General features: G+C 40.1%; 1 protein-coding gene across 11 annotated transcripts in view; it reads right to left on the reverse strand.

Moving 5' to 3' along the window:
- Positions 1 to 27,889, reverse strand: part of EPB41L3 (erythrocyte membrane protein band 4.1 like 3) — a 126,132-nt gene that overhangs the window by 88,654 nt on the left and 9,589 nt on the right. For 2 of the 11 annotated variants that reach the window (XM_035126111.2, XM_035126110.2), the window contains exon 1: positions 352 to 3,466. The exons of 2 other annotated variants lie outside the window; for them this stretch is intronic. The gene's annotated coding sequence lies outside the window, so the exon portion shown is untranslated. Of the gene's footprint in view, positions 1 to 351; positions 3,656 to 27,889 lie in introns of those variants that run through there. 7 more of the 11 variants (XM_035126108.2, XM_035126106.2, XM_035126102.2 and 4 more) reach the window with 7 other exon arrangements.

The raw sequence follows: 27,889 nt of genomic DNA on the forward strand, positions 1-27,889 counted from the left end.
ACAAAACAGCCCCTCGTTTGGGGCGCGGGGAAGCGGCTTTCCTGCCTGCCAGATCCTCGCCAAGGAAGAAGCGCCAGGAGAGCAGCTGCCCACCCCGGAGCCCCGGCTTGGCGCCCTGCACAGGCCGAGTGCATGCGAAATGTTCAACCACGGACAACTGTTAACTTAAAAATGGCTTCTCTAGAGCATGCATCACAATTCACGGGAGACTTAAATCAATCGGAGCAGAAGGCGAAGGCCTTCGAGAGCCCCCTTTCCCTCCCCTCCTTCCCAGAGCCGCTTTGCAGAAGGAACGCGCGCAAAACACCACGGGAATAACGAGCAAACGCAAAGACTCAGAGGTCTGTGTACCTTGTCAAAAAGAGCGCTGCAAGGAGAGGAAGAGCCGGGACTCGGGATCCAAGTCTGCTTCCAGCACGTCACAAGGACGTGCAGCAGCTGCAGCAGCAAGAGCCACGCGTCAGCAGCAGCAGCAAGCACAGCGAGGCAGCTCTACCCAGGACGAGCCCTCTGCGTTTTTCAGCAAATCAGAATTGTGCAGACGCCTTCCCAGACCCCCGAAAACGGAAAAGAGAAGCAAGATCCTGCCAGCTCTTTTAAAAAAAAGAAGACGACGAGCTGAGATAAACTAACATTCCAGTAAGAAAAAAAGACCATATGCTAAAAATAACCCACCAAACGCACTTTTTTTCATCAGCAATGCAGATGTCTGGATTTACCAGATCCAGCTAATTTTGGCCACTTCTCTTGAACCAAACATACCCAAAAGTCAATGGTGCAATAACACAATTGCAGTTAAAAGGAATAAGATCAGAAGCTGGCTTGACACAAGTGGACAATCTCGCGGCATGTCTACAATAATAATAAATACTAGGACTTCAGTTCTAAACACCCTTTTACTTGGAAGTAGGTCACATTAGTTTCAGTGCAACTTACGTTTATGTAAGTATGATAAGGATGTCACATGTAACACTTAGCATTATATTGCACTACAGTGTTCAAAGCATTTTACATACCTGATCTTGCTATAATCCTTAAAACTCTGAAAGGTAGGTCAGTATATTGCAGGTAGGAAGCCTACAGCCAAAATGGATTGTCTGAAACCACATTATGAAACTGGCGGAAGCAAGATTCAAATTGGGGACTTGCTACTTCATAGCTCATTCTGCTACACCTTCTCACTGGCCAAATTAGTACGGTAGAAACCTGCTAGTTTTAGTATTCCAATTGGCACACAACACTGTCAAAACCATGGCTCAACATGAACGATAAAGTTTGTGGTTACTTGAGCAAAAATCACAGCAGCAGCTTTACTTCTTCCCTGGTTCTGCTCCTGTTGCATTACCAGGAGCTAAGCCATGTGAACCTTGACTCATGGTTTTTGTCTCCCTCAAATCACAACCAGTAAGCCAAGATCAAGACTTAGCTATAGCTCATCTACACAGGGCCATCTTAAGCGTCCCTGACGCCGTGGTGCGACAGATCCCTCCGGCACCCCCCCGCCCCATTTCCCAGCGGGCAGGCACAGCGCGGTTGCCGTAGGGGCGGCCCTGCATCTACAAACCTTACAGTGCCTGGGGGCCCTTCATATAGAAGATAGAATACAGTATGCAGAGCGGGGGTGGCGATCCTGTGGCCTGATGTTATTGGACTCCAACTCCCATCAACCGTAGCCAACAAAGCCAGTAGTCAGGAAGGATGGGAGTTGTGGTCTGTTCTCACGCCTGTGACTGGAGTGTCTCATTCCTGGTGTATATAGCTCCAAGCTCCTCAAACCAGGGGGACCACCCTGAAGTAGAAAGTGGCAAATGCTGCTTACAAAAAATGCACCTTACAAAAGGCCTGCAGGTCTTATACGGGTAAAAATGGCCCCAGGAATGTAATGGAATGGGATATGTTTGTGCAACAAGTATACTCTATCTGCCCAACTCTGTAGAGGTTGTATTATTTCTGGTAATTACCGGTAGACCCCCAATTCTGTATGAATGTATCTTCTCTGGGGACTGACTGTTTAGAATGCCAGGTATTGAGTTCTGTGCATTGGAAGTACAGTACTATGTATGTATGATCTCAGTAATCCTTGCAACAACCTTGTAAGTTTTCTAACTATTACTTAAGGGTTTGTCAAAGGCCACCTAGTGAGATTTGAATCATGGGTATCCCAACTCCTAGCACACAATTCTAGTCATCACACTACCTTGGCTTGCAAAGTACGGTACTGTCAATGAGACCGCTGAACCAAGTATATCAGCACCATTATTTATATTTGTATTTTCCCCTTCCTCTAAGGAACTAGGGCATACATACTGGATTCTCATTTATTTTTTTAATGAACTAAAAATGGGGGAAAGGAAAGGGGAAAGCCTAGGAGAGTGGTTCAGACTCAAGGGCAGGAGGGTGGGGGTGGGCAAGAGACAGAGATGAGTCAGCCTGCTGAAGAAGCCACTGAGTCTGCCTCTCTTGCTGTGACCAGCTCCCTTCCTGCCTGGTCTCCAAGAACCCGAAGATAAATGTTTGCGGAGCAAAGAGAAACAAGACGATGGAGTCTTAGGCTGCTGGGGAAGGAACCAGGGGAAGAACCTTAGAGAGCAGGAAGCTGGGGATTTTCAGTCCTCACAACTGCCTCATCTGAGCAAGACCTACTGGAAAGAGTTGCTGCCACCACTAGGTCTGTGCTGTTTTGGTTTCTTTGAATAAAGGGTTAACTTCACTGACGCCGGGTGTTTTATTGCCCCTGGTCAGCTCCTGCTCATGACAGCAGGCAAGAAACAAAAGACTTATAGAAAAGTGATCCATTTTTGGAATATATTGTGATATAAATTGGTATTATAAAGCTATAAATTTATATTAATTAATGAGGATAGGAGTGCATGATACACCACATGTGTCCCTTTGGATTCCAGCCCATCTGGTGCTTACAAAATGGTTAAGAATATAATACTTTCCTATTGTTGAAGGCATGGCACATTCCTGTTCTTCTGTTTCAAGTAGAGAGAACGGCATATTCACTTTACCTATGTATACAATCTCCTTGCCGGGGTAAACAACCTTACCTTTGTTCTCCTCTTCTGAATTTCATTCCTTCCTTTTTCCTTTTTAAGAGATGAGATCACTGGTCTGAACATAATGTTCCAGATGAGCATGAGCTATTGATTTGTACCACAGACTTATAATAATTGGCTGCTATTTTCCATATTATTCTTACTGAATCTTAGCTGAGCAGCAGTCTTCAATCAACTGTCCTCAATTACCCTTCTAATAATACATGTACTGTATATTAGAATAGGGGTGGAGTTAGGGAGTTACTAAAGCTGCAAAACTTACATGGCAATATTTACTCAGAAGTAATCCCCACTGAATTTAGGCTTTGAAGAATGCATAATTTCATGCATAAATATTGTTTTACCCAGTTAAAAACTTCTGTCATCCAAAACTTGGCAGCCTTCTAGCTAATACCGTGTTTCTCATATTATAAGACACGTCTTATATTTATTTTTTCCAAAAATAAACACACTGTGGCTTATTTTCAAGGGATGTCTTATTTTTTTCCTCCTCCTCCTGCCGCGGCCGGCATTGCTGCTACGCCTATCACTATGTCTTATTTTCGGGGTATGGCTTATATTCCTTGAATGCTTAAAAATCCTGCTATGGCTTATTTTATGGGAATGTCTTAAAATATAAGAAACAGGGTATTACATGGAGACTGGACTGCCTGTGATGACTCAGTAGTTGTAAGAACACATATATGCACATATTCAGAAGTACTTGTTTCTTTACTACTGTTCAGCTGCTTCAAGTCTGATACTACAACAGTATAGTGCATTCAGAAGTAATGCCCATTGAGTTCAATAAGGCTACTTCCATTGGGTAGGATGCGGGTGGCACTGTGGGTTAAACCACAGAGCCTAGGGCTTGCTAATTAGAAGGTCAGCAGTTCGAATCCCCGCAACAGGGTGAGCTCCCGTTGCTCGGTCCCTGCTCCTGCCTACCTAGCAGTTTGAAAGCATGTCAAAGTGCAAGTAGATAAATAGGCACTGCTCCGGTGGGAAGGTAAACGGTGTTTCCGTGTGCTGCTCTGGTTCACCAGAAGCGGCTTAGTCATGCTGGCCACATGACCTGGAAGCTGTACGCCAGCTCCCTCAGCCAGTAAAGCGAGGTGAGCACTGCAACCCCAGAGTCGGTCACGACTGGACCTAACAGTCAGGGGTCCCTTTACCTATACTTCCAAGTAAGTGTGCATATGATTATATCCTATTCCCCCACAATGAAAACAGATGTGTTGACCCCTGAATTTATTTCTATTTAGTAATAGTATTTACCTGCCTCTCTACTCAATTTAGTTAAATTACCTCAATATCTTATTTGTAGTTTACTATTAGGGATGTGCACAATTCTCAATGTTCATCTTGTATCTGTGTTGTAAGTAAGTAAGTAAGTAAGTAAGTAAGTAAGTAAGTAAGTAAGTAAGTAAGTAACCTGGTATATTCTCAATACTCTCTCTGCTTCAATCTGTACCAGTCTTTCTAAAATGAAGATCTGTGCTCCCCCATTATTATTAGAGCAATCAAAAATCAGCTATACCTTTTACTCCTTTTGACTAGTGGATGGAATTTACAGACACATTAACCCTTCTAGCATGGATTCAGCCTTTCAAAATTCATTTCCCCACAATAATCTTTTATGAGATAGAAGGGAGATTGTGCTTTTTCTTGTGCGTGGTGTGGAATCTGGCTTGTACAATTTTGAGAATTTTGCAGCTCCATCTCAGACCTTGGACACATTCACAGCATAATTTTAAAGTGTTTGTCCTACCACTTTAAGCAGCTGTGCCTTTCCCCAAAGAATTCCAGGAGCTGTACTGTAGTTTGTTAAGAGTGCTGAGGGTTGTTCCCCAAAACATGTAATTATTGGGTGCAACTTAACACAGTAACCATTCTTCTTTTGATCTTTACTGAGAAAGCAGAAGACAATTCAGGAGCTGTTGAGTAATTAATGAGATCTTACGTGTACTCTTTCTTTGCTTCATTTTATATGCATGGATTATGTACTCTTCTGAAACTGCAGTAAATTTATGTGCAATAAATTATCCTAAATTAGTGGAACTATAATGCATCTTTCATTGCTTTACACAGTGTATTACTTAAATAAATATACCAAAACTATAAAAAGGCAAAGGGGGTCTCTCATTTTAACCCTCTTCTTTTAAGATTGGTAACATTTTTATCTAGCCTCTTCCAGAAAAATGTAGCACCTGGAATGTGACAATGGTGATGCTTACAGTAGCTATGAACTGCAGCAAGACTTCACATCCCTGTTTTTGTTCCATTGGGTAGGACAGGAGAATTTTAGATCAGGCTTCTACTTCAAGCAGTTATGTTACACTCCAGAGCTTTCAGAGCACAAAAGGAGAAATTTTTCTTAATTGTGCTTAATGAGAAAAAGAAAACTTTATTGCTAGGTAGGAGGTGAAAATTGTATAAAACTCAGGCAAAATTAAATGCAGAATGTAGCCTTAAAGCAGGTGACCTCCTGATGTTGCTGGACTACATCTCCCACAATCCTTGGCCATTGGCCATGCTGACTAGAACTTATGGGAGTTGGAGTTCCTCAACATCAGGAAGCCTTCCAGCCTTACCCTGTACTAAAGTAAAGTCTGCTAAAAAAATCCAGTGAGTTTTAGGAGTACCTAACTTTGCAGAATTGTTTTACTTTAAAAGGCAAGTTCAGTTGAGCTGCTTTATTTGTTTACCTCCACAGAGAAGCAAATTTCCTACTGCCCATCTACCAAAATCCTAATGGACATTTCTGCATTTTGTTGGGAAATTATTTACTATCAGACAAATATTACAACAGTTGAAGTAACATGGATTAATTCAGGGACATTTTACCAACTAGGAATACGTCACATAATTCCTGCATTGAAGACTCAGATTAGGAAGAACATGGCTGCACATGTTTAATAAATACTTCATATGCCTAGAAACCTGAGGCCTCAAAAAAATAGTTTAAAGACCACAAAAGAATAGTTTCTGAATTCAGAGCACTTTTGAAGGAATATCTAAGTTGAACTATCAGATTTATAGAGAAAAAATGAATAAAAAGAAATTTAAGATATCTTAAAAATGTTAAATTAAAACACACACACCAATTTTGTGCTACATTTATACTGAAGAACAATCATGGTAACCTCTGAAAACAATCAGAATTGTATGTAGCAGTTTTGAATAACCTGTGTGCATAATCAGCGTCCTTCCTTTAAGGTCCTTTTATTATGTCTGCACTGCAGATAGATTTATCTTTGTATGTTTATGTTTCCCGATTATCATGCTGCTTGGGCAGGCAAGGTCATTACGCCATGAAACAGAAAATGGTTAAATGCCAACTTATTTTTTTCCATTTTATCAGGATGTTTTTCTACAAATAAAATCAACTGACTTCAGTGGAATTTTAAAACAGGTGTACTTATCATCGTTATGGCAGTTTCTACCCTTCCAATTCATTTGTGTAAACTGACAATTTGTTTTAAAGTATTCTGGAAACTGATTGGATTTGGTAACCAATTAAAAATAAAACGTGATTAAGGGTTTTAAGCATTGTGCTCTGCTGCTGTCAGTGCAACTTTGAACTCAACATTACCATAGAATGTAATACCCAGGCTCCAGGGCTGATTGTTTGAAAGTGCTGAAACAGTATAAATGAGACCTCAAACAAGTTAACAGGACATGCTGACTGACTGCCTCAGAAAACAAAACCAAGGCCACCATTCTTCCAAAGAATGCTGCTTCCACAGAACATGACAAATGCAAAAAAACCATTATGAAAGCCATTGGCAGAGACATAAGAGAAGATAAATGAGAGACAGTTATATAGTTGGAAAGGAACCGAGAGTCCAATCTACTAGTTTTATATAGTACTATTATATAATACAATCTATTAGTATTAACTAGAATCTAGTTAATCAATTAACTTATTGAAGGGGTGTACCTAAAATATGAATACCAGACTGTGAAAAAATGTTAGCTCTACTCAGAGTATACCCACTTAAATTAATGGACATGATGGGCAGGACAATGCGAACCTATCCTGGCTTTACTCAGTAGTGAAACCACCATATCTGCAGCCCCATTGTCCTACTGCCAGTAGGTAGCAAATTCCTGGAGCCACCTAGAGCTGGTACAGTGCAGACTGACTCAGGATGCAGCAGATCTAGGGCTGGCTCAATGTCCCCACTCTCTGCAAGTAGAGGCTAGTAAAGATGGGTGGAGGGGCAACACCCTCTCCGCTACAACCCACCACCCACAAGCTGGAGCAAAGGTAGGTTGGATTGTAGCCTACTTTAGGTCATTTGATTTCAGTGGATCTACTGCAAATATAACTTAGTTGGATACAACCCAATGATTTGGATCCCTAACTTCCATAATTGAAGCTCTGCTCATGGGGTAGGGGCCTTTCTCACCCTTCCCTTCCTGTTGCAATGCACTGCACATCCTCCTCCGAAATTATTTCTCAGGTTTGGAAGATCTTCCAAATGAGCACGAGATGTAGCATGGATGTGCGCTGCCCAGTGGTGTCAAGGAGCAGGAATGGTCTGGGACAAAGCACTGCCACTTATTTCAGGAATGATTATGTTATCCCTCTGCAGACGAATAAATAATTTTACTTTGAAAACTTTTGAGTCCACCAAAACTCTTCATCAGGCTAGATGTTAATTCAAAGCTGGGGGAAGGGTGTGAGAAGAGAGCTGGCCCACTAATGAATGCATAATATCTGTATTGCAGTAAGACTTTGGATTGCTGTCCCTTCCACTTTCCCCCAGAATAATACAAGGATTTACCTTCTGATTCCTAGTCCAATCTGGACACAATATAGGAAGTGGAGGATATTTATCCACCCCAGTAACTATTGGTGACTTCACATAACACCTTCCTTGGTAATCTGATAATCTGCTAAAACTGGCAATTTGTACGTTGACCAAAAGTAATTTTATAAACTACAGAAGCTTTGGGAAGCTTCCCAAATGGGGGCAGGGGACCTCTGCCCTCCAGATGTTACTGGACATCAGCTCCCACTCACCTAACATGAGGCTGATAGATGAGAATATATGGAGGCCCAAATGTTCCCTACCCCTCTTCCTGTGTCTCCCCCAGTTCATGAGGTTTGTAAGATAGGCAATTGAAGCAGGAACGATCTGAGCATATAATGAACAAACACTTTCTGCTAAGAGAATTGTCCTCTGTTTACACATAAGCACCTGTAGATTCAAGCCTGTTTCCCCACACTGTTATATCTTAAAATATAACTGGGACCTGATGGTGAAGTTTTTTTTTATTAACTATCACCTAAAAATAATAAAATTAATTTTTATTAAATCGTTCAATCTCTCCTCCTGCCCTTTCTCCCAAACACATCGTGACCCGGCAGTCACATGCAAATCTGATATGAAACTGAGAGACACTCCCCATCCTTAAAATGCACGTCTGGAGAGAGAGCATCCATCCAAATCAGTTATTAGGCCCACTTTTGAATTTGTTTCTCCACAATATCATACATTAATGAATATAACATAAGAAAATATTTAGGCATTTCTATAGCACCTAATCAACTCTGCCCCCTGAGCAATTCACAATGTTAAATCCACATTATGTGGATTTAATGAAACATGAGAATAGAACTAATGCAATTTTCATGAACATAGAAGTCTGTTTTTCAAGCATCCCTTGCTTACATATGTTTAGATACTACGTGAGCTCTCTCCCTACAGATACAGGTGGAATATACACACATATTTTAAAAAGTTCTGAAAACACTTTTTTAAAGCTTAAAAAAAAATACATCTAGTGTCCACAGTGCTCATATGAAAAGTCCATGAGTAAATAAAATGTGTTTATAAGCAGCTGCCTGTGACTGATAAATCCTCAGCGAGATTTCTATCTGTTTCTTATGTCACATCATGAAACTATAGAACAGGGTTTCCCAAGTTTGGGTCTCCAGTTGTTTTTGGACTACAATTTTCATCATCCCTGACCACTGGTCCTGCTAGCTAGGGATGATGGGAGTTGTAGTTAAAGACAGCTGGAGACCCAAGTTTAGGAAACCCTGCTATAGAATATAAGTCATTATCTTTTGGGTATTTTTAGGGGAGCTAAGGATTTCACAAACATTTTTAAAGTTTGTAAGACATCTTCATCATATATTAATTAACATTTACACCAACTACTTATCTATGCAGCTTTTCTGTTTAATAGACAGGGGGATATTTGGGGCACCTTAATTTTATTTATTTGTTTATTTTAAAAGTTAACAAGATAGTGATAAAATGATTTTTTAAATTAAAAAAATGATTTGAGACACTAATTTTCCTAGAGAAGTTTCACATTTCTCTCAGTACTCTCAGGCACTTAACAATTTGACTTTTTTATATACTATCCCACAGAGAAAAATACTCCCCTTAATCCCTTTTTCTTAGCAGCTCTTTACTATTTCCATGTTGCCCTTTCTGATAAGTGCAACTAACAAGCATGATAGGAAGAGCATGTTCATTATGCACTTCAGTTCAAGTGGCCAGTTAACTGCTTGTTGCTAAGTACAGACTGAGTACACAAGAAAATGCCAATGTGAGTACCCCCACATGTGTCAGTGTAGGAGAGTTATTACTGTATTCATGAATTCCCTTTTGTATGTACCAAGATGATTTTCAAAACATACAATAAAAGCAGCTAAAAATAGTTTTTAAAACAGTACAAAAATAACTCAAGATGGTTTATAAGCAATACAACTAACAATACAACCAAGGCAGAAGAAGCCTTTGCATCCAGTTGGAAAAAGCTTGTTGAGACAAATAAAGTCTTCAGTTGTTTTCAGAAAGTGCAGATAGTGGCCATGTGTTGTACCTCAACAGGAATGCTGTTGCACAGAACAGGGGAAGCCACACCAAAAACCTCTGCCCTGTGTTACTATGGAGCAGGCTTCTGATACTTTGAGGACTTGAAGGAGAAAGTCACTGTAGCCGAAGTCCAGGCCAGTGTTTCCTAGCATGTAGCACTGCACCATACCAGGTCGCAAAACGTGCTCCACAGTGTTAGAATGGGCACTAAGAACACTGTTCCAAATTAAGATTAGGGCTTCTGCAGTATCACCAGCTCTATGATACACAAATAAGGCCATTCTTATAAATTTGCAGCCATGTTCTCTGCTGTATGGTTAAGATTTATCAGCATTACTTGCCTGTTCTAGCACTCAGGGACATCATGCAGGGTTGGACTAGAAGACCCTTAGGTACCTTCCAACTTTCTGATTTTATGTGTTATTTGAAACATTTGTTTCAACATATTTCTGTACCTTTTCCTATCCAAAATATGCTAGGCATTTGCTAACTTCGTTCTACCCCGCATACCTTTTCTTGTTCTTCCTAGCACAGGTATATCCATGGTGACATAATTAAAATACTTATGGTGGCTGTTCCACTTGTAACACCCCACAAAGGTAAGTGATGTCTTGCACCCTTTGCAACATGCTGCATACATATGCTGTCCGGAGAGAACCACTACAGAGAGTTATTCAAATAGGCCTCATAACAGCTATTTCATTGTAGGCTACTTAGATTGTCAGTCTGCTTGTGTTGCTATGCAACAAGTTCTTTGGAGACTTTGGAGACTTCCCTGTATCCCTCGTCCCTCACAGAGACAGTACCTGAGAACTGTCTTGATCCATAGTACACACACTTTTCATTCATTCATTCATTCCCTATCCTGCCATGTTCTCTGGCGAGCTTTGGTGTTGTTATGTTTTTAGGTTTTTAGGTTCTCAAAGCTGTACAAAAGCTGCATGTAAACCTCTTCATAAGAACTTCTTCAGAAATGTTTATTCTTGAATATCTTAAAACCGCAATCCTATGCATACTAATCTAGTTTCATAACCTAATGAACTAAGTAGATATGCATAGGATTGTGATGTTAATCGCAGAATAAACCTCATTTACTTGTTCTACACATAAAACTGCTCTTCGCAAACTTTTCAGGTCTTTCATTTTCAAAAAGGTCAAAAGCTAGTACTGTATTGTCTTTATTACATTGAAGCATTTGTTCATCTCTAATGCAGTGGAATAAATGCTTCATGGCATGGCAGTCATAGTTTCCTACATCAAACAAGTGAAATACTAATGACATTCTCCAGCTCAGTCTCCAAACTGATCCACAACTTTTGCATGCAATGATCAATTATGTACTCAGAATCTCAGCTGAATATTTATTCAAAATGCATGGCCACAACCATCGCTTTTGTGTTCATGAAAGGATATCCTACAAATCCTACAGTCAGGCTGGTGTGTAATATTTTTAAACATCATACAAAAAGGAAGCCCTTTTAATTCTGTAAAATTAGGCTCAGTGTAATAAACTAACCTACCGTACTTAGTCAACAGCATCCAGGCACAAAATCCACAAACTAAATTAAAACACCTCTGAGGTATAAAGCAGCATATAATCATAGAGAAGAAACCATAGTACAAACCAGAATCTTTCTACTTTTCTTTAGCACTGTTATCTTTATGGATAAGGAAGAAAGTTGTTTGCAGCAAGAAAATGAAATTCACAGCTGTAGTCTGCACAGGCATGTTGTTTCCCCCATTTGTTACCAACTTCAGTGATCCCCCCCCCATTTGTGCTATCAAACAAGAATCCCATAGCTAGGCAGAAGCGATTCAATGAAGCAGTAGAGCAAAGGGCCACCTCTAACAAAACACGACTAGGAGCTCTCAGACTAAAGAATCATGGAACTCCATATTCTGAAGGAGCGTCTCTACCCCCATTGTTCTGCCCAGACATTGAGGTCCAGTGCCGAGGGCCTTCTGCAGTTCCCTCACTGTGAAAAGTGAAGTTACAGGGAAACAGGCAGAGGGCCTTGTCGGTAGTGGCGCCTGCCCTGTGGAACACCCTCCCATCAAAGAAATATTCAAAGAAATAAACAACTATTGGACTTTTAGAGGACATCTGAAGGCAGCCCTGTTTAGGGAAGCTTTTAATATTTGATGAATCATAGTATTTTAATATTCTGCTGGAAGCCGCCCAGAGTGGCTGGGGAAAGTCCTCTCTCTCTATATTACCCTGTATTACCAAATTGGCTATATCATTCAGTATAAGTTCTCACAAAATTGACCAAACTGGTGTAATCCTGCGTTAATTAATTTGAAGAACATATAACTAAATGTGTAAAATCAAGCAATGGATATGAAGCCAAAGATTCATGGAATTTTTTATAACCATGTTTGGACCTAAGTTTTACAAACCAAAGTATCTGTACACACAACAGATATGGCAATGGGAATAAAGAATGAACATTCATGTGCATACTTTTGCCTGCATGCACACTTTTAACTATATTTTCTTTAAGAGGAACCAGTGCCACAAACTCATTACATGCTTGTTCTCGCAGGTCTCATTCACCAAAGGAATAAACTTGGTCCTTATTGATAATGAGGCCCTAAATAATTGTGGTAGCTTGAAGAAATTATCTTGGCTAAACAGTTTGATAAGCAAGTGATTACTGACTAAATCCTTATTCATTTCACTTCATTTTCAATTAAAATAATAAAGGCCATACAAATAAATAAATAAGTTACATCAATAATTGTTTTTCCTCATGCTGTCTCCACTGCTTTTATGCATATTGCTCTATATTTAAGAAATTTCTCAGTTTGTTTCCAGATGCTATACATCATATACATGGCATCCATTTTTCAAGACAATCTATAAAACTTCCTTTGAAACTAGAAGCCGAGAGCCAGTCTGGTGTAATGGTTATAGTGTTGGAATAGGACCTGGGAGACCACAGAGTTTGAATCCCCACTCAGCCATGAAGCGCACTGAGTGACCTTGGGCCAGTCACTATCTCATAGCCTAGCCTATCTCATAGGGTTGTTGTGAGGATGAAAAGGGGAGGAGAAGGAGAACCATCTATACCACCTTGAGATCCTTGGAAGATAAAGGTGGTATATAAATGCAATCAATCAATCAATCAATAAGATGAAAGATGAAAGCTGTATCCAATGTTACTCCTATTCAAAGTAAATGCACTGAAAATAATGAACATGACTAACATAAGTCTATTCATTTATCTACATCTCTGTTCCATCACTCATATTCAGTTGATGTTTCACTTTTATCAATTGTTGTGCTAAGTCATTGAAACAAAATGTTTCAGTAGCATGCTCTGCAATTCCCAAGACACCTACAAATTGTCAGTATTGGTGTGTTTTTTATTCAGCTCTGCCAAGCAGATGAAACTGTAAAGCTGTGCGAAGAGTAACAAAACCAGCAAGAAGCTAATGACTTTCTAAGCAATCATCATTTTATCTCAGTCAAAGCCCAAAAGGTTTCTTAGGCACACACTCTGTACTGACTCCACTTTCAGAAACACTAAGATCAATCTCTAAAGTCAAAATTGTGTGGATAATCAATCAGCTTCAAGGAACTTCAATATGCTCTAACCCAGTCAAATTAAACAAAACAGGCAGGATTATTTCAAAATTTTAATTCGGGATCATGGTCATCTGATTACTAGCTCCTAAGGTTTAGGATCGAAGGGATCACTATTATTGGTTATTTGTGTGAGCATACTGCTATTCTGTTCCTGTTCTGGGCTCTGTGCAACTTGAATTTCTATGAATAGGTTGTCATTGGAGGATATAACTACTGTAGGTAAGTTTAAATACAAAATGTGAAATATACTAAATTACTTTTTTATTCTATAAACTCTGAGTATTACCCAAAGTTGTCTTCCTTACTTCTGCCTGATAGTCATTATTGGCATTTTATCCAAGTTTCTCATCACTTTCAAATCCAATAATTCATTAGTTCCTCCTTCCTCAGCCCAATAAATCTGTTCCTCACAATGAGTGGTATGCAACTAAGTTTTATTCAGAGTAGATTTATTTAAATTAACAGACCTTAGTCATATTAATTCATTTCAATGTGTCTACTCAGAGTAAACCTTGAAAATCAAACAATAAAAGGCAGGAACTTGGGGTACCCAGTTGCCCCAAAATCAGCAGAACAAACACCACGAGGTTTCTTGAAACTGGGCATCCTATGATGTTAATTTTCTTTACTAGTGATGTGTTCCACATCACCATATACTTAACCTAACCAAATAATATTTGAGAGAAAGAGGAATTATTACACACATTTCAGGAATGCCTGCTTGGTCTCGTTAGGACATCAATCCCTTTCTTGAATCCCAGCTGAACATGTATCATTGTAGTGAAGGTGATATTGTCATAATGCTATATATTTAATTGATTTGTCTATGTAACAAAACCACGAGACAAAAATAAAAGCTAATGAAGAGTGAGAGCAATGCTTCCTCATTTGGTTATGAATGTGGCCACAACCAATTCATTCACATATTGCCCTCACTCTATGGGTGAACACTTCCATCCTCTTACAGTGCAGTGTCCAAACCTTTCCCCAAAGGAGTTTTTGCTACTTCTTTGCCACTGGTCAAAGGTGTTACCAAAAACTTTCTCTCCTTTAGGCTTAGTCCATCTAGAAATCTTCTCATCTCAACAGAATACTGGATATTACTTTTCTCAAAGTCCTAGATACATAGGAGCCAACTCTACAGGATGAGGTCCATTCAGCCAGCCCCCCACTAAAATATTTTAGGGGGCCAGGTGCCTTCAAAGTTGATTGCCATCGCCATTCAAATGATATGCATGTGCCACAGTCTTGTGATTGATTTTGTGGGGCAGGGCTTACCTGCTCCCCCTGCAAATATTTTATTCAAATTGGCACCCCTGTCTAGATGCCAACGTCTGATTTTTAAGGCAATTCATTTTTGTTTGGAATCTATTTTTAAATGGGAAAATGTAAAAACAAGATTAAGTCCAGCAGTATCTTCATGGTAATAAATTATATAGAGAAATAATGGCAATGAATTTGCGGAAAGTTTGAGAGCAAATACAATTAGTAAGATGGAAGCATTTAATTAGAGAGGAGAAATTTATTCATATCAAGAATTAAATGAAAGGAGAGGTAATCACAGATTTTGATTATAGCAGTTTATTTTTCAATTAAGGAAATGGGTTTCAGAATAAATTGAGAAAGAACAATTTAAGAGGTAATGTTTCGAGAAACTGATTAAGCAAGAAAAGGGGATATTGACATCTAAGATATACAGTTCAATATATTAACAGGTATGAACAACTGGTGAAACAACTATTGTGATAAGTGGAAAGTAAAGGTAAAGGTAAAGGGACCCCTGACCGTTAGGTCCAGTCGCAAACGACTCTGGGGTTGCGGCGCTCATCTCGCTTTACTGGCCGAGGGAGCCGGCATACTGCTTCCAGGTCAGGTGGCCAGCATGACTATGGCGAATCAGAGCAGCGCACGAAAATGCTGTTTACCTTCCCGCTGGAGTGGTACCTATTTATCTACAGTGGTACCTCGGTTTACAAACACAATTGGTTCCGGAAGTCTGTACTTAACCTGAAGCATACTTAGCCTGAAGCGAACTTTCCTATTGAAAGTAATGGAAAGTGGATTAATCCGTTCCAGACAGGTCCGCGGAGTACTTAAACTGAAAATACTCAAACCGAAGTGTACTTAAACCAAGGTATGACTGTACTTGCACTTTGGTGTGCTTTCAAACTGCTACGTTGGCAGGAGCAGGGACCGAGCAACGGGAGTGCACCCTGTCATGGGGATTTGAACCGCCGACCTTCTAATCGGCAAGCCCTAGGCTCTGTGGTTTAGACCACAGCGCCACCCGCGTCCCCAAGTGGAAAGTAGATTTAAGGAAATATGTAGCAGGTGAGATATGGGAAACAGTGAAAGCATAATCCTAACCACGTCTTTTCAGAAGTAAGTCCTAATGAATCTGATGGTGCTTATCACCAGGCAATAATCTCCCCACCAACCTCATCCTATCCTCAGGCAGGTCCCCCTCCCACCTTCTTACTTACATCCAGTCTCCATGTTGCCCTTGTAGAATTCAGCAGAGAGAAAGATGGAGACAAAACTAGAACGAGTTTGGCCCTTCCATCCCACCACTCGCAATGGGCACCATTGGGGCTACTGGTGCCAATGCATCCTGCAGCCTATATAAACCAAACTGGATGGAAAAGTTCTAAGATGTCAGCACAAAACAAGGGCTTGAATCTATTTCATTTACTAATAGCAGTTACACACACACACACGTATAAAATCTTAAGCCCTGCTTAGCCTCACAAATAATATGAATTGCGTTAGACAGGAAACATCTAAAGGTTAACCTATTCCCCCCCCCCCAAAGTATTGGCATATACATTTTTAAAGTGGCACCAACAGTCTGAAATCAAGATTTGAAGATACAAGTTTATTCTAAAGTTCTTCTTTGTCTATGGTATCCAAAGGCTCCATAAGGTCAATAAACGCCACAGAAAATTTAGAGTTCCTGACATACTCATAATTTCCTATGAGTACAAAGTTGTGATCAATAGTGAAATAGACAGTCTGAAAACTGTCCTTTCGGAAATATGTCATATTCCAGGGCCCATTCTTCTGCAAAGTATTTGTTGCTTTGCATAAAGTTTGACATAATATTCATCAAACTAATGGGCCTGTAGTTCGAGGGTGACCCTCTTAACAGGCTTTTTTGAAACTTTACTGATATTCTAGAGATATATATCCAGTTTGGCTTACAAGTTGGCTGTAAACAATTCTCTACCAGTTTGTTATTTTTAAATTCTCACTAGATAGTCCATCAACCTTCAATCTCTACTTAAATTTTCCATGACTGAAAAACTGCATTGGTAACTTGCAAATGAAATAGGTGTAGAGACTGTCTGTATAGCCACAGCTTTATTGAAGACATTAAAAAAAAAGTCATTCCAATCCAGTCTTGAAACATATGTGATGAATTATTATGATCCTAGTTTCCACTTTGTTTCCAGAAGGTGGCACTAATCTCCAGTTTTCAGCACATTATCTAAATAAAGCCATCTATGTCTCTGATAAGAGATTTTTACTTCAACTAGTCTCTGGGTTTTCTTTGAAACCCAATTGATATTCCCTGTGAAACTGATATGACCCTAGGAGATTTCATTAAGCAGTCACAATCTAGATAAACACTATTTTTTAAAATGATATTTTCATCCCACTGGTTTACCAGATGCTACAATCACCAGTTTTGGAGGCTAGGTGAACAGGAAGATAAAACCATTCTAAGACTCTTAACTGTAACATGAAAGAAATAGTCACTAATTTATTAGAGTTCTCTGAGAGTGTGAACCATAGCTGCCAAGTTTTCCCTTTTCTCGCGAGGAAGCCTATTCAGCATAAGGGGGAAATCCCTTTAAAAAAGGGATAACTTGGCAGCTATGGTGTGAACAAGCATATAGAAAGAGGTGATCCAGTTGACATAATCTACAATATCATAGTAGTGCAACTCAGGGACATCCAGGAAAGCTGAATGTTGGAAGACTCAGGACAGACAAAACAAAATCATTTACCCAGCACATAGTTAAATGATGGCATTAACTCTCACAAGATGCAGGGATGGCTACAAATCTGGATAGCTTTAAAATAGGAGTAGACTAGTTCATGGGACATTTGGCTATCAGTGGCTACTAGCCAAAATCACTATGCTCAATCTCCACTGTCAGAGACAATCCTCATCACTTGGCAACTCCAGCAGTACTGTATATGTATATCCAACTGTTTTGTAGCTTCCACTGCAACAGACAATTGCTATAAAACTCATGACCATTCAAAAACATACCATCATGAAATATTACTAACATAGTAATGTTACTCGCCATATGGCAAGGAACAAGGAATAACTGGTTCTCAATGAGAAAGAAGTCCTTTTGCAACCAGGGACCACTTTCTCTTCTCATTCTTGTTCTTTGCAATATCAACCGAAACCGACTACATGCATCTGATGACCACTACCCAATGATATGCGGTTGCATCCAAAGTTAGCCCCTATCAGAGTATAACTATTTAAATTAATGGAGATTGCTAACATCAATTGTTGTTTTTTCCTTAGGCAGGCTACTCCAAGTATGCCTTAACTGGACACATCCCATTATATTTATGGAATAGTTGTTTCCATAACACTATTGCCTCGATTTGTTGAACCCATGAGAGCTGATCTGATCTCACACTAGTACTCTGCTTTCTTCAATCACATCTGTGAACACTAGGAAAATTGGATGGATCTCTGTGCAAACCCATGACCTAAGTCTAAGCGTTACTGTTATGTTACTAGCCTTTGTTTATCAAGACGTGGGAAGGTTACAGACCAATATACTAAGCACATAAACTTTTCCTATTTCTTTTGTGCTTCTGGGGAATAAATGAATGCAAATATTACAAAGAGCTCGCCAGCCATGCGTCTTTCTTAACTCCTGTTTGAACATTCAACCACCACCTAGCCCTTCACAATCAAAAAGAAGAAACACCCAAACTACCTTACAAAAGCCTGTGCTATTTTAGTCAATACCTCTTGCTCTGTGCTTTATACTAAGACACAAATAAATCATGAAAGGTTTGCTTCGTCATTATACTTCAGCTATAATGTATTCCTTGTAATAATAAATATCTGTCAGAGCTTTAAATTATTCATCAGAGCATAGTTTGCCAAAATCTCTTGAGCACAGTTGCTATCGTTAATGCTCTTTAGATGCAATAGGACGTATGAATTTGTCCACAAATTGTAACAGAGATGCAGTGTTTCTGCAAAATGTATGTTTTAGACCGAAACCATGAAAAGTTGCTGTTCTGTGTAAATGACCCCATGACACTTTCAAAATGAGTATATGAAAATCTTTCATTAATGTTGAATTTGGCAAGGTGGATGTTCATCTGGTAATGCTAATTTTACATGAACAGCCACGATTTCAAGTGTGTTGAAATGCTTTTCTACAGCATTGTGATCAAAGTTCACCTTTTGTCTCATGCAACCCCTCCAACTAAACACAAGCCTTTAAGTTCCCCCCGCCAAGGAACCAGATTGTTTCACCTGTACAATATGCCAAGATATTCAGGAATTCAAGTCACTTGGAATTACCTAGCATGGTCTGAGTTGGTTTCCTCCAAGCCCAGCTAGCACCTCTCCTCCTTTACCTTGGTCCCTTGCCCCATCTGCCAGATTTTTATAGATACCAGGAGTCATCTAAGGTAGACTAGCCACCCAGTAATTGTTACCTAGTCATTCTCAGAACCTTGTTCTACAGCCCTGACCTAAACCCTCAGTTCACAGTGAAACCCAGGAGAGCCACTCCTCCTCCTCCTCTTTGTATGGTCCAAACCCTTACCATGTATGTGCATTTGAGCATCCTTGGTGCATTCAGGCCTCCATTGCACTTCCTGCACCTTGTACAACAACAGGAATGTTCCTTTGCTCTGTGTCTATCATAGCAACAAGTGGAAACTCTTGATGCAAGGCAGGGTGGGAATTGTATTCTTTGTAATGATTACATTTTGGTCATTTGAAGCCATTAGAAATACTATATTCCTTTTGAAACCAAATTTCGATTAAGTGTTTTTTTCTAATGGGCCATGTAATTAAGGGTACAGTGCAACATCCTCATGGCATTCCCAAGATCTTGAAATATAATGCCCCCATGGGGGTGTCTTGAATGCATGTAAAGTTGTAATACATTATCAGAAGCACATGAAAGCTCTGTAACACAGACCTATTGATTTTAATAGGATTCTTCTTGATAAATGGATTGTATATTGCAACACAGTTAATTAATCTTAGCAAAGGAGGTTTTTGTTGCGGAGGAAGGAGCATTGCTATTTATTGTCAATTTTCTACCTTTGAAAAGCTATGGTAACTATCTCTTAACAATGTATGTTAAATGCAAGATACATTATAACAACATTGTGTCAAAGTAAAACACACACACACACACAAAAACACCCCACACTGATGGTTGAATAATACAAATGTGATCTGAGGATCAGTGACAGAGTCCAATGCAATGCAGAATTGCTTTGCGATCATACAAGGAATGGAAAATTTTAGGAACCAGTCCCAGGAAAACTTTACTTCTCTCCCCAGCCACCTTCTAAGTATAATTGAAAGGTAGTAGATACATGGCAATCACCACAAGTTTAAGGCACTCAGCCATGAAAGTTGAGAGGTCAAGTCTCTAAGGAGACAAGGACCTTTACCCCTCTACCATTTACAGAAAAGTTTCTGATCTATCACAATGACTAAACCGAACCAAACTGGTCTCATGCAGGTCACAGTATTCTATCACACTCCACCTGATGCTATTTCAAAACCATATCATTCAGTTATTTATATAATGGGAATATTACTCCAAAAGGCTTCCAAGCCAGTGATGTAATGATTGCATTCTGAAAGAACAAAAATTAAATGAAATCCTGAGTGGTTGTTTCAATGGAAAGAAAATGCAGTGATTTTCTTTTTTCTAACAAATGTGCTATTAAAGCAGAGATACAAGATTCCTTAGCAAAACAAGTTGTTATTGTTTTTGTCCAAGTTGCAAATTACTTAAATACCTATCCTGCCCTACTTTGGCCATAAAAACATTCTATTCTTTAATTCTTCTCTGTAATGTATGTATGCGCTGACATTAGGTTTATATTATCACAGTGTCTGTCTGAACTCATTGTGCTTTTCAAAATAAGTTCAAACAGACACTGTGATAATATAAGCCTAATGTCAGTGCATGCATACATTACATCTATACATCTTTGCATAGATGCAGCATTCATAGATAACAAGCAGTGATGTGAGCAGCGATGCACAGTTGCTTTACTACCATAGAGTAATGCCTTTAACAACATGTGCTGTGTCACTTCTATATTAGCAATTGAGAAAACCATGTTCTAGGTCACTGAGTAAAGGAGGAAGAACATTTCTTTCCATATTCAAGCCAGTTAGACAAGTAATGGGGTATCTCCTCCTCTTAACCTCCCTTCTCTACAAACATGATATAGGAGTTTTCTGTATATCCCTAAGTACTGCAGGAAGCTTTGTTGCAACCTTAAGTGAATGATTTTCTTACTGACTATCTAGTGAAATTCATCCAAATATACTTCTCATAGCTATGTTGGCACGATAAATGAATGTCAGTGTGCCAATTTATTTATTTGAAAGGGCAAAAGAGTTCAATTAGTTCATGGGTAGCTAACCTGAGGTCCTCCAGATGTTGCTGAACTACAATTTCCATCACCCTGGAAAATTGGCCATCCTGCCTAAGGCTGATACAGGAACCACATCTGGAGAGCCTCAGGTTAGTCACCTATCCACTGGATGAACAGGTCTCTTGGTCCATTCTTTATCATATTTCAATTTTCATTGCAGCAGAGAATATCAAAACACTACAAAGTATTTTTTTTCTGAGGAAATAATAATGTTAATTCAACAGCTACTTTCATGTGCATCATATTCTTTTTCTTGAAACTCCTAATTCAACTAGTTCAATCCTACTACTTCAACACTAGGTGGAGCCCATTTCACAAAACTGAATATGAAACAGACAGTAAGGTAACTTCTTTATAAACTATACTTATGATATCTGGTCATTAAAAAAACCCTGGATTTTTTAATTATTAAAAACCAAACAAAAAATTTCACCTGCCATTAAAGCTTTAAATGCTACTATAACTGCAAGGACAAAGTAAAATGAAAATTTCCATTTGGATAATTCACATATTTTTTCATTGTACCTTTTACAAAGAAGGGCATATTTTAACATACTGTATGCGTTTTTGAAGTGCCTTAGATTAATGTAAAATTAAAGACAGTTGTATAAGTAAACTAAATAAAGCAAATATTTACATATCTCCTTTCTTTGTCAATAACTATTTGAATCTTACATAATTTACACCAGAGCAACAATTCAACTCACTGATCCACTCCCTAGGTGCTTAGAACGGGATATAGCAATAGTTCTGCTAGTGCTATTTCACCAAGTATGATATTACACCAGCGTCTTAGGCAGGTATGCCAACACAACTATCAAGGGACAGAATACAGTGGTACCTCAGGTTAAGTACTTAATTGGTTCTAGAAGTCAGTACTTAACCTGAAGCGTACTTAACCTGAAGCGAACTTTCCCATTGAAAGTAATGAAAAGTGGATTAATCCGTTCCAGACAATGAAAAACACCCCCTAAAACAGCAATTTCACAGGAATTTTACTGTCTAATGAGACCATTGATCCATAAAATGAAGGCAATAATCAATGTACTGTACTATAAAATAAATAAGACAGTATTGTAGATGAAAAAAATTAACATTTACAGTGGTACCTCAAGTTAAGTACTTAATTGGTTCCAGGGTGCCATTCACACCTCGAAAAGTACTTAACCTGAGCGGTGATAGTGCGCGTGTGCGAAGCGCCGATAGAGCACTTCTGCGCATGCGTGAAGCATGCAGATCGCGTACTCCGGAAAAGCGTACTCCGGGTCCGCAGAGTACTTAACCTGAAAGTACTCAACCTGAAGTGTACTTAACCCGAGGTATGACTGTAAAGATCAGGAAAGCGCATTACTAATTGCTATCTAAAGGAGCATCAGAGTGGGTAGGTACTGTAGTGATTCAATATTTAAAAGTTTGTTAAAACACCTAGTTCAAGTGAATACAACCTGCAGTCCTAAGCATATTTGGAAAGCCAGAACTACTGTCCAAGTTAATAGGACCTATTTATTTATTGCCTTGTAAATCATTCAGAACTGCTGCTATAGGATTTCTCTGGATATGCCACCACAATTTATAATTTTTCCTGTGAGACAGAGACAATGAAAAATGGTATAATCCATTAATATCAAACAGGGATATATTTCACTACTACTTGATAAAATGCGCTACAAAGAAGAAGAAGAAGAAGAAAAGCCTAATCTCACTCCCCAGTCTGAAAATAACTTGTCAAACCATGCAAAGTGCAGGACATAAAACAGTAGCAGAGTGCATTTGTTCATTGCTCAGAAGTTTTTACTGGGCTGATGTACTTTATCAACCTCTTCACCAGCTCAGAGGACAAAAAAATGCTGAAAGTCACTCTAACACATGGTTTCTATAAGCAATGCAAGCTATACTTCTGCTGACAATTTTACTACTACTACAGATTACTTCAACCTTTGAACTCAGCAGGCCACTGACCTCACTGACACTTTCTGCAACAGGCCTGTAGGATCAGTGCAATAAAGATTAAGATAAGCATGGATGCAATTAACTGTGGCCTACTTCTAACTAAGGAGGCAACCCTTAGGACTCTGGCCTATACCCACTCAAACAGCAGGTGGGGGAGGGGCTCACACTGAGTGCTCCTTCACACATACCAGAAAGTGTTTCACAGAGAAAACCAGCAAAACCAGGAGAGGGGGGAAGAGGCATCTATAGCCCAAGATCCAATGTAGCACAAGTGGAGCACAAGCTCACACAACAGGGTGTCTTATTTCTCCTCACCCCTGCAGCTGGCTTCATGGACCCAAAATCTACAGTGAAGGGTTGGTGGACAATCTAGAGCAGATTCTGAAGGTGTGCTAGGGGATGGGTGGGGGGAGAAGATTCAGCACAAGTCCCACTGAGAAAGCAAATTTCCACCGAGCAATCAAACAGACATCATTGGATGTCACCCATTATGTTTTCTTGTAATTAAGTGCTGCTAAGGTCACGAAGGAGGCGCATGTGGCACTGTGGGTTAACCCACAGAGCCTAGGGCTTGCCGATCAGAAGGTCAGCGGTTCAAATCCCTGCGACGAGGTGAGCTCCCGTTACTCGGTCCCAGCTCCTGCCAACCTAGAAGTTCGAAAGCACGTCAAAGTGCAAGTAGATAAATAGGTACCGCTCTGGCAGGAAGGTAAACAGCATTTCCGTATGCTGCTCTGGTTCGCCAGAAGCGGATGCTATACACTGGAAGCTGTATGCTGGCTCCCTCGGCCAATAACGCGAGATGAGCGCCGCAACCCCAGAGTCGGTCACGACTGGACCTAACGGTCAGGGGTCCTTTTATCTTTACCTTTAAGGTCACGAAGAGCTGCACACGACTAAATGACTAAACAACAAAGGTCAGTAGGGCTTACTTCCAGGTTTAGCACTTTGGTGAAAAGTTATATGATGACCTGACGAATTTCATTTATATTTAGTGACCAATTAAGAGAAGATAAAATTAGTTGCTATATTCTGTGTTTGTCATATTGTCAGCTCTTTTCCTAGAAGGCTGTTCATGTTGTGTTTTAGCTCATGGGAGAACTCACTAGCCATAAAAGAAACTAAAAGTGGACTTCAATGTCCCTCTTACATGTTCATGAACATTTCGTCTGTGCAAGCATTGCAGCTTTCTGGGTGGAACATTCTGCCGTCTCCTCCTGACCCCCAGGGAGACCATTCTGAGGAGTACGCAGGGGGAGGGGACTTCCATTGTACAAGCAGAAGACTGTCAGGGGATTGTTAGGTGAATTCCACCCAAAATGCAGGTTTCCCAAAGCAATCATTTACAGCACGGATTTAGTACTCCAGTTCTTGCTGGCTTACAACTCCCAACATTCCCCAACAGTTTGTTGTGAGTCAAGGCCCCACACCCCCTCCTTAGATGAATAAAACCTGTGGACACCAGTATTTTAGGTTAATGGGCTAAAAAGACCACAATTTTATTGGTTACAATGCCTTAGGCACTGGACCCAAACTGGCTATATCTGACTCCTGCCTGCCATGCAGGAAGCATAACAAGGGTTAACCGCCAGTAGGGGGAGCCCTATTGATGTACATCAACTCGGATCTCCCCCCAGGGTCACCAGACAGGTCGTGCCATGGCCCTAGCCTCCATCTGGGCTTTGGACAGGAACCATGACCCCGGATTCCTTAATGGAATACCTTTAAAGAGGAGGGGTAGGTGATGGCCACAACCTCCCCTCCCAGAAACCAAGCTTTTCCAATGCCTAACCACCAAACCTTACAAAGTTGTGATGATTTGCTACGAGGTAGGCAAAAAACCAAGTGCCTGGTGCCAATCTGCCAAGTGGAAAAATTCCTACCAGGCCCCTTCAACAGGTGACCAACCGAAGTCCATAGCAAGGTCAAGGTGACAAATGCAAGAAGAAAGGGCAGGAGATCCGTGGAAGCCGGGAGCAAAAGGAGAGCTCCCGGCCGTGCGGCTGCTTACATGTGGCAAACCACGCCCCCCCCCAGCCAGTCGGATTGTGAGCAGGCTGGGACTCCCCCATGATGTGGGTGTCTTGCCCACTGTGGGTGGGAGGGCGCGAGGCCTGCGCGCAACCCCACCCTTCTCTGAAGAGGAGCGGCTCTATGATACCTGGGGTGGGAGGGAGTTGGAGTCCAACAACATCTGAGGGTCATAGGTTCTGTACTCCTAATTTATAGGAAGAAGAAAAGGCATCAACATTTCCATACGTCCTTAGAATATGTGCAAAAGGTTTTTTTTTATTACCCCATTTTCTGGAACATAGGGCAAGAGGGAAAATAGTAATTTATCAATTAAACCTACTGCAATAAATTTGAACCTAGTCAGCTGTGTCGATAGGGGTTATTAGCAGATGAATGCTTTCCCTTACCTTCAAATGATTTGAAACAAACTCCCCTTCTTGTGCAACAGTGTACAGAGATGGCAGTAATATATGGGCTGTGAATACAAGCAGCTATACATATTTCAAAGCACCACAAAATGAAGGTTTTAGTTTTACAGTGGTTTCTTCACATCAGACTATAACCCTAAAGACTGCAAATCAGAATCTGACATTTGTTCAATATCAAAGAAACTAGGCTGCTTAGCTCAAAGACACTGGACGAACTGGAGTAGAGTGGGTGGGGCTTGAGAAAAGTGAAATGTATATTCTCCTGCCCTCCCCCAACTTAGATGCATATGGACACACACAGAGAGCCCGGAGTGAGTACTCAGTCTATAGTGAGTTGTCAAACAGTCAAGTAGTGCTCTTCATTACTCAGATTTAATGGGCAGTTTCATTTCTCTGCTCATTTCACCAACAGTGTCTAAAGAGAAATGCTCCTTTATCCAAAACACTTCAGAACTGATGGTTCAGTGTTCTCATGGGATTACTCCAATACAGTAGCAGCAACAGGAGGATCCCTGCAATCTAGAAAACTACCTCCTACAGCAAGCATTCAAAAGAGCCAAAAAGAGAGGTATACCTGAAGGACTGGAATAGAGAATGAGTCAGTAGGCAGGTGATAAAACAGGGTGACATGGGGGTGGCGTGGGGTGAGGTGAGGTGCAAGCATACTTCAGGCTTCCAGTGCATTTCATAGTGATTGCCATACTGATCACGTGTAAAGCACTGCTTTGTACCTTTTCTGTCATGTCTCTACTTTGACATTGGAAAAACTTTGAAAAAATTGTGAAGAAGTTCTTGCCCAGCATTTTCTGTCCAGAAACTTGCATGGTACCAGTTAAAGCAGTATCCCATGTAAGCAAACAAGAGCCAAGCTATTTCTAAGAAGAAAGGGGAAGCATTCACTAATCTCCAATCTGGCACAACACTGTGTTAGTATCGCAAGAGGAATAACTAGAAGTCACATGCTAATGTGTGCAATAGTGCCCTAAAGCTTTTTTCTTTCTTTTTTTTAAAGGAAAGCTAGTCTGCGAAGGGGATTTAAAGCAATGAAAGAGGGATGGGGTTGCTGAAACATTTTCACATCTAACTTTTTCTCTGCTCCAAATTGCCCACCAAGTAGCTAATCCATTGGAATTCAAATTGCTGCTTTTATAGTATAAATTCTCATTCCCAATGTGACTTTGTTTTGTCAAGTAACTGTTAGCCTGGAACATGTAGTTTGCTCCTTATAATAGAAAACATGCCCATGGAGGCAGCTCCGTTTCCTTCTCCTGAAGGAAAAAGGGCTTTGGAGAGAAAGAACAGATTAGTACACATCAGTTTTTAAACTGTTGCTTAATTTTTTTAATTTTGTTAGCACCAACGGGTGCTCCCCTGACCTTATGAATCAATTGTTTCCTCATTCTGCTGACACATAAAGTGTGGGCCATAACTTGCTGTTTCTTCCCAAATAGCACCATTTAACTACTTCCTTATCACGAACATCTTCCTGTGCAAGAGTAATTTAGAAACCTTTGCCACTGTAATTTTCTTTGCTTCATTCTCTTTAAAGCTAAGCCTTTATGCGACAGACAAAATACTCATTCATCAGCACTATTATCTCTCCAAGAAATGAAAATGAACAGCTATGGTTTAAACACAAAAAGAAGGGACAAGAGCAAACAACTTATCTGCATACATGAAAAAGAAATAAAAGCATGTTTTTTAAAAAGAAAGAAAGAAAGAAAATCATTTAGCATGATTTGTCCACTGCATGCTGTGTCAGGCAAACAGATAAGGAAAAGGAACTTTAAATATAACTCTGGGACAAGTAACTCTGAACAAGTTATAAAGAAGAAGCAATACGCCTTCTCACAATGGATGATAATTTCTGCTTCCTGAAAGATTCTGAAGCAACATCCCTACTTTGCCTTTTCCTTAACCTCAGCCACTGCAGGTGTGACACTGGACACAACAGGGCAAGTGCCAGAAATTCTATTGATGTGTGGGTGGGAACAGGTGGGATAATGGAAAAAGAGAGAGGAAAGTCATCAAATGAAAAGGTGGGTGGACAACTTCAAAATACCATTTGGGACTGCTAAATCTGTTCTCTGACCATAGGGAGAAGTGGATCAAAATTGGAACAAGTTCTAAAAGGGAAAACTAACTCTAAAGCAGCATCATGATGCATACGTGGGGCTTAGTTCAAATAGACAAGTAAAGTAGGTCATTTTGGAGCAGCAATATCTTGGCCATATTGCAGGCTTAGTGGATCATGTTTCAGGCAGCTCTCTCTTAAGTATCCATTCATTTCATGCATAAATATTTATTCTGTTGCAAATTAGGATCCATTAGTTCCCA

Source organism: Zootoca vivipara, chromosome 8 (genome assembly GCF_963506605.1).
Source record: "Zootoca vivipara chromosome 8, rZooViv1.1, whole genome shotgun sequence".
Classification (NCBI taxonomy): Eukaryota; Metazoa; Chordata; class Lepidosauria; order Squamata; family Lacertidae; genus Zootoca; species Zootoca vivipara.